This window comes from Lynx canadensis, chromosome E2 (assembly GCF_007474595.2).
Source record: "Lynx canadensis isolate LIC74 chromosome E2, mLynCan4.pri.v2, whole genome shotgun sequence".
Taxonomy (NCBI): domain Eukaryota; kingdom Metazoa; phylum Chordata; class Mammalia; order Carnivora; family Felidae; genus Lynx; species Lynx canadensis.
Window position 1 is genome coordinate 18160915 of NC_044317.1, and position 7537 is coordinate 18168451.

The window sequence follows — 7537 nt, forward strand, 5'->3', positions numbered from 1 at the left end:
AAGGGACTCATAACTACAGAAATCAAACTGATGGTTGCCAGAGGGGAGGGAAGTGAGGGGATAAGCAAAACAAGTGAAGGGGATTAAGATGCACAAACTTCCAGGGGTGCTTGGGTGGCTCAGTCAGTTAAGCACCCAACTCTTGATTTCAGCTTAGGTCATCATTTCACAAGATCTGCACTGACAGTGTGGGACCTGGTTGGGATTCTCTCTCTCCCCACTTCCCCCCCTCAAAATAAATAAATAAACTTAAAAATAATAAAATAAGTAAGACGCAGATGAAAAGTACAGCATAGAGAATATAGTTAATATTGTAGTAATGGTGTATGGTGACAAATGGTAACCACACTTATCGTGGTGAGCATGCATTGAATTGTGGAATCACCATGTTGTGCAATTAACATAATGTTGTATGTCAACTATACTTAAATAATAGAAATTTTTTAAGAAGGCAGAAAAAAAGACATATGGAACTAATAGAAGCAGAAGACAAGTAGCAAGAAGGAAGATTTTAATCCAACCATCTCAATAATAACATGAAATATAAATGATCTAAACATACCAACTAAAAAACAGATACTGACAGATAAAAATGCAAAACCCTACATGTAGTCTACAAGAAACCTGCTTTAAATATAAAGACATAAGTAAACTATAGGTAAAACGACAGGAAAAAAATAAACCATGCAAACACTAATCAAAAGAAAGATGGAGTAGCTATAGTACCATTATATAAAATAAACTTCAGGGGCGCCTGGGTGGCGCAGTCGGTTAAGCCTCCTACTTCAGCTAGGTCACGATCTCGCGGTCCGGGAGTTCGAGCCCCGCGTCGGGCTCTGGGCTGATGGCTCAGAGCCTGGAGCCTGTTTCCGATTCTGTGTCTCCCTCTCTCTCTGCCCCTCCCCCGTTCATGCTCTGTCTCTCTCTGTCCCCAAAATAAATAAACGTTGAAAAAAAAAAATTTAAAATAAACTTCAGAATAAGAAATACTGCTAGGGATAAAGAAGTCAATTAATCAAGAAGACAATTCTAAATATATATTTCCTCCAACAACAAAGTTTCAAAATACATAAAGTGATATATATCTAAAAAGAGAAATACACAAATCTACAATTATAGTTGGAGACTTCAAAGCACCTCTCTCAGTTGTCACTAGAATAGACATAAAATTAGCAAGATCGAGGGGTACCTGGTTGGCTCAGTCAGTAGAGCATTCGACTTTTAATCTCAGGGTCATGAGTTCAAGTCCCACACTGCATGTGGAGCCTACTTTAAAAAAATCAGCAAGATCTAGAAGACCTGAAAACGGAATGTGCCAACAACATAGCTCTTGTCTAAGTAATTATGTGACTTCTGAGAAAAACAAACAAAAACTGGCAACTGCAATAGGGTTTACCTCCATCCAGGAGACGGGGGGCAGGCTAGGGGTAGGAGGCAGCCTTCTAGCAGGAAAAACACTACTTTGGCTCCTCAAATTTCACAACAGAGTATCAACCCTACTATCTACTCTGTTGGTATCAGAGCACAGTTAGGAACCCTCCCTCAGGTGCTACCTGAGGCCTTTAAGACCAATTCCAACCTACTTATCAGGTCCTTATCACTACACCCCCCCACACCCACCCCTACCTCCAACCCCCGATGTCCCACCCAAGGTCCTATCACACTAAATTCCTTGCAGCTTCCAGAACCTGGAATAGTCCAGGGTTCCTAGAGCCCATCAGACAAACACACCTTTGTTCGTACTGAGCCTCTGCTTCTAACACCCTACTTCTCTCACCTTTTCCCCAACATCCTGGCTGCCATCTTTCTCCACCTATCTCCTTGTGTCTGTAAGGTTTCTAATACATACTTCTGCCTTAGCAGCCACCTCATTCTGTTGCATTTACTTACCTTCAGTCTCTCCCAACTAGTTAGTAAGTTCCTTGTCTGTTTTAACAGCACCCAGTACAAGGCCCAGCACAGGCTTGGTACTCAATCTGTGATCACTCCATAAAAATATACCAAGAACAGGGGCACCTGGATGGCTCAGTCGGTTAAGCATCTGACTCTTGATTTCAGCTCAGGTCATGGTCTCGTGGTTTGTGAGTTTGAGCCCCACAATGGGCTTTGCACTGACAGCCAGGAGCCTGCTTGGGATTCTCTATCTCCTTCTCTCTCTCTACCCCTCCCCCGCTCACTCTCTATCTCTCTCCCCCCACAAAAAATATAAATAAATAAATAAATAAATAAATAAATAAATAAATACATACATACATACCAAGGACAAAAAATAGCTAAAAGAGAAAATACACAACAAACCCTACTAAAAGTCTAACACCTTGAGCCACCTACTCACCTGCTTGCCAGAACAACAAACAAACAAGGCTTAACTAAATGAAGTGATCATTCAGAGAATTCAGTCTGAGATGGTGGTTCTTATCATTTTGTCAAAGTACTTGTTCTTTAGATGATGAAAGAGGAAAAAAAGGATAAAAAGCAACTATGACTACAATAATGGTTTTGAATTCAAGTACATTTAATTAGTTGCCACAGTATCCACATACATTCTCAAAAAGGCAATCCTTATCTGTGAGATGCATTGTTTATCCTATCCCCACAGAAATGGGATGAAAATCAAGGAGCTCATAACTAAGCCACTATCTCCAGCTAAGTAGCCTGGTATCTGGGGGGAAGAGTGTACAACAAAATCTTACCAGATCACCCTCTCTGAACTGGCTATCCTTCTGTCTTCAGTTTTTATCCAATTGATAAGAAAAATCGGTATGTGAAGATCACAAACAGTATCGGATTCTCAGTCTCTCTCACACAGTCTCTAAAATCACTACCTAAGACAATTTCCATTAAATCATTCAGTGTACCCTATAAGTTCCTGTTTTGAAAAACTAGTCTTAAACCCTGCCTGTAAGGGCACAATGCAGTTTTCCAGCAGGTTTTCATACTATTTTACAGGCTCCTCTAAGCAGATAACAAAGGAATTCATCAGACCACTAAAACTGCTTCATGAAAACTTAACCATGAAACTACCACATGCAATTTCAGGGGAAAAAAAGAATCTTTCAGCGTTCAATTACAAGGAATAGTTTGCAAGCTGGATTTAAAATCTCTTTTACAATGGGTAACTATGAGGGAAAATGCTGTTGAGAAAAATATCAAAATCTTTTTTTTTTTTAATTTTGTTAACGTTTATTTACTATTGAGAGACAGAGAGACACACAGCGTGAGCAGGGGAGGGCTAGAGAGAGGGCAGACACAGAATCCCAAGCAGGTTCCAGGTTCTGAGCTGTCAGCACAGAGCCCGATGCAGGGCTCAAACTCAACGAACTGTGAGATCATGACCTGAGCCAAAGTCGGTCGCCCAACCAACGGAGCCACCCAGGCACCCCTCAAAATCTTAACTGTGGTAAAAATATAGAGGACTCTCTTTTCTATACACCTCTGAGCTTTATATATTTTCCACAATTAGTATACATTAATTTTCTTAATGTTTAACTGTATCTATATAATATACACACACATACTTACACTCCTATAAAACAAAAAAGTGATGTGACTCTATATTTATCTTTTTACCTAAGAAAATAGGAAACTTAAGATCCAATTCAGTTCCCAATCACAGTGAACAGATAACCTTACTTTCAACAGTACATGGTATCTATTCTTTTCCATGACTTTGGTTTTCAATTTCTTTTTAACAACCTCATTGCAAGTATCTTTCATTACGAACCACCACAATTACTCTTTAGAAAGAGATATAATTTAATATATATACAATTTATACAATACAGTGTTATATAATTTTTAATTATATATGAGCCATTCTCATCACTAGTATCCTGTTCATAGTGTGCAAAAATAACTGAAATTCTTTACAAATCACAAAGATCCAAGAAAGTTAACAGGACAGAGCAACAACATTCACCTGTGAGGAAATGAACAAACATCACACTTCCATAAGCTGCCTCATTATGAAGGGTCAGGTATTGAGAAGAAAATGAAGCCTCCACATCAAGGCCTAATTCCACCTGTCTGTCTTGGCCACTTAACCTCTGCAACAAAGAGTAAGAGGCAGCTTATCAAAAACGAGCCTAATAAGCAGCTGGATATCTCCCTTTGTAAAATGTATGTTTTATATGCCTGGCAGGGACAGCATTCTCAACTGAGAAGTTCCATCACACTCACAGTGGAGTGTAACTGAAGCCACCAGCCCACACATGTGTCAGAGAAGTAGCTCGGTCATCTCAAAGCATGCGTATCTAGACTGCTGCTGCTCCCGGAGTCCCAGGTCCTGTGAGCACTGTTTGCGTCACTTTTGTAGAAACGTATCCACATCCTGGAGGCTACAGCAGGAAGCGCACAAGACAGAGGTCAGGAAATTTCCTGTACCAAGAAGTGCCAAGGAGATAAGTCACATAACTGGTATTTACTTCTGGTCTGCAACAAAAATATGTCCGCAGCCAGAGAGAGAAGAAGAAAGACAGGGAAAAACTGGGTTTGTGGTTTTCCACATACTTGTCAGGAGAGGGAAATCAAATATAAGAACTCAAATGACAGTCTGAGACCAAAGTTGGGAAGCAAAAGCCGTGAGCGCACAACGGCACCTTAGCAAAGTAGGCAGCCTGGGCAGCTTCCTCCTAAGGGCTTCACAGCAAGCAAAGAGAGACGAAAATGAGCTCAGGAAGCACTCAGACTTTCAAAAGTCTGCTGCCCCCAGATCTTCAAATCAGGGAGCAGCTCTCAGAGAAGCACCAGATGGCTGAGCATTCTAACACGATGCTGGATTCGCTGGCAGTGCTTTTTTTCCCCCATCAAGGGCACAGACTGAATTCTTTTGAACTGTGTCACCAAGCCCACAGCCCAGTGCACACAAGAGGTACTCAAAAACGTCTGTTAAATATTGATTCCTATTTATACCGACCATTACACAACGTGGTACCCACACTGTTTGCCTAGCGCTTAGTGAAGAATTCTCAGAATGTTTTACAAATATCTCTTTCCATTTACAACGTGAGATGATCAAACAAGATGACAGGACATGAGACGGGAGGAGGAGCCTTCATGGCAGCAGCACGCGGTTCCCTAGCCCTGCAAGCCCCCCCCCCCCGCCCCCCCAGACAATCTCGCAGCATCCCAAGCTCTGATCCTGCAGGACATCCTCAGAATCTTGCACGCCGTCTTTCTCGCTTGCAGAGTTTCTCACAGCACAGGCTCGCTTTCTTCCCGTCACGCTCACCCTGGAGCACCTCTCAGTCTCTTACACAGCGTCACACTCGGGGCCTCTGTCGCCAGAGTCTCCCTCTCAGTCTCTCGCACACTCCTGGAACCACCCTCACACGCTCAGAGAATCACCCTCAGGCTCTGGGTTTCACACACACAGCCTCCCGCTAGTCTGGGGGGGGGGGGTGTGCCTCACGCACACCGAGTCTCCTTCACACCAAAGTCTCTCCCGTACTGTCAGCATCATCTCACACACACTCGGCGTCATCTTCTCACTCAGGGTCTTTCTTGCACACTCACAGTCACCCTCAGACTCACGGGGGTCGCTCACACACACACACTCACACAGACACAGTCTGACACGCTCAGTCTTACACTCAGGGTTCCCCACACTCCTGGAGCCACCCTCACGCTCGCGGTCCCTCTTACACGCACAGCGTCACCCTCCGGCACGCTCTCACCGCGGCGTCTCTCACGTGCCGCTCGCCCGCCCGCCCCGCGCCGGGGTTGGCGGGCCCGAATTCCGCACGCGGCGACTGCGGCGGCGCGGAGAATTCGGCCTCCAGGACGCGGCCCCCGGCCCCGGCCCCGCGGCCCCCGCGCGCCCGCCCGCGGCCCGTTACCTCGCGGTAGCCAAGCGCCGACAGGATGCTCAGTAGCTCGACCGCCACGGCCGCCCGGGCCGCTGAGGCCCCGCCCCCGCCACGTCACGCGCCGCCGGATCGCGACAGCGCGCGCCGCGTCGGGACAGGACGCCTAGTTCCGTGCTGAGTCCGCAGGCGGCGGCGCCTCTGGGCCTGGGGGGCATCGCGGCGGCCTCAGGGATCAGAAGGCCCTGCTCGGTGTGCCGTCCCAACGTCTGCGTGCACTTGGCTGCCTGTCCCCAGGCGGGCCGTGACCTGGGCCCAACCACCCTCGCTCTAAATGGCCCCCGCAGCCCGTTCCTTTATGGCTGTTGGCCATACAGCTTACACAAGTTGCGCTAGATAGCCTCCATACCTCGTTCTCAGCCAACCCCTCCGCTACGCACCCTAGGAAGACACAGACCCAAGACGTTTTCTCCCAAACTCCTAGCTCAGCCCAGCTCCCGTCCATCGAACCGTCAGCAAACACACGGACACTAACTGGCTTCTGTAATCAACCCCCCGCCTCCCTAGGGCTCAGGCTGGGGGACATTTTTTGATCCTTATCTTGTCTGACCCTACTGACACTCTCTTGGGGGAGCTGCACCCTCCTATCCTCTTCCTCTACCTCGGCTGCTGCTTCACCATCTCCTTCTAGGGGTCCTTTCCTTCTGGTAGCTCTGGGGCTCTTCTAGGGTCTCTCTGACCTCTTGGACAGCTGAGCCTTCCCCCTTAGCTTCCTGTCCACAACCTCAAGCCATAGCTCTCTCCTGGGCCATGGAGTCATTTCCCACAGACACGTGTTTACACCTGCACATCCTATAGTTTGAGACTGACCATACCCAATCTCCTGCTCTGCATCACCCAATGACGCAGCCAGAGATGGGCAGCACCCTGGAAGCTTCCTCCTCCTGCCCCCCAAAGACCTGCAGGTTTTCTCATGGTTTTCTTCTCCCCAGTTATAGTAGCCTCCCAATCCCTACCCTGCTCCCTCTAACCCATCCCCATAGGATAGGGATTGCTCCTAAAATACACATGGGAATGACTGTATCTCCTCTGCCTAAAAACACTTCCATTCTCCTATAGACCTGAGACAGTGATCCTTGAAGGACCCTCATTGCTACTGCCCTCCTCGTGCTCTCTGCTTGGAATACCGTCCTTTAGTGTGAATGAGAGTATGTGCATATTTGGAGTCTTTAGAATCTGACCCTTTGTCCCCTGTCTGCTTCTCTGGCCAGGCAAAGTAAGAACTCTGCTCATATGTGTCACTCGGTGGCAGCCAGTCCACTTACCCTTGCAACAGCCACATACATGACCTGCCAGCATCCAGATCTCTGGCTCTGCTCACACCCAGTTATAACAACTCACCATCTGAAAGCCCATTATGCACCAAACACCGAATTGGATGTTCTCCAGCACCATCAGTGTTCCTCAGGACCACCCTGCAGGATACATTTATTCGGCCCCATTCTGCAGATAAGCAAGCTGAGGCTCAGAAAAGTTGGGAGACTCCGTATGTAGTAGCCTGGAGCTGGTAGAACTCAGATTTGGACCCCAGTAGCGTGAACTATAGCCTGCTATGACTCCATGCCCTCTCTCGGCAGCTGTGAAATCGAACATGGCAGTGGGGCTGAAACAGGTCAGGGGTGAGTAGGCAGCTGTAAGGCCACCACAAGGGGGAGTAGGGGATGGTGGCTGTC

General features: G+C 46.9%; 1 protein-coding gene across 2 annotated transcripts in view; it reads right to left on the bottom strand.

Annotated features, from left to right (window-relative positions):
• Nucleotides 1-5909, bottom strand: part of SLC7A6 (solute carrier family 7 member 6) — a 36513-nt gene extending 30604 nt beyond the window's left edge. Inside the window, exon 1 of one of the 2 annotated variants that reach the window (XM_030298218.2) lies at nt 5838-5909. The gene's annotated coding sequence lies outside the window, so the exon portion shown is untranslated. Of the gene's footprint in view, nt 1-3919; nt 4075-5837 lie in introns of those variants that run through there. The other variant, XM_030298221.1, reaches the window with a different exon arrangement.
• Nucleotides 5910-7537: the final 1628 nt, after the last annotated feature.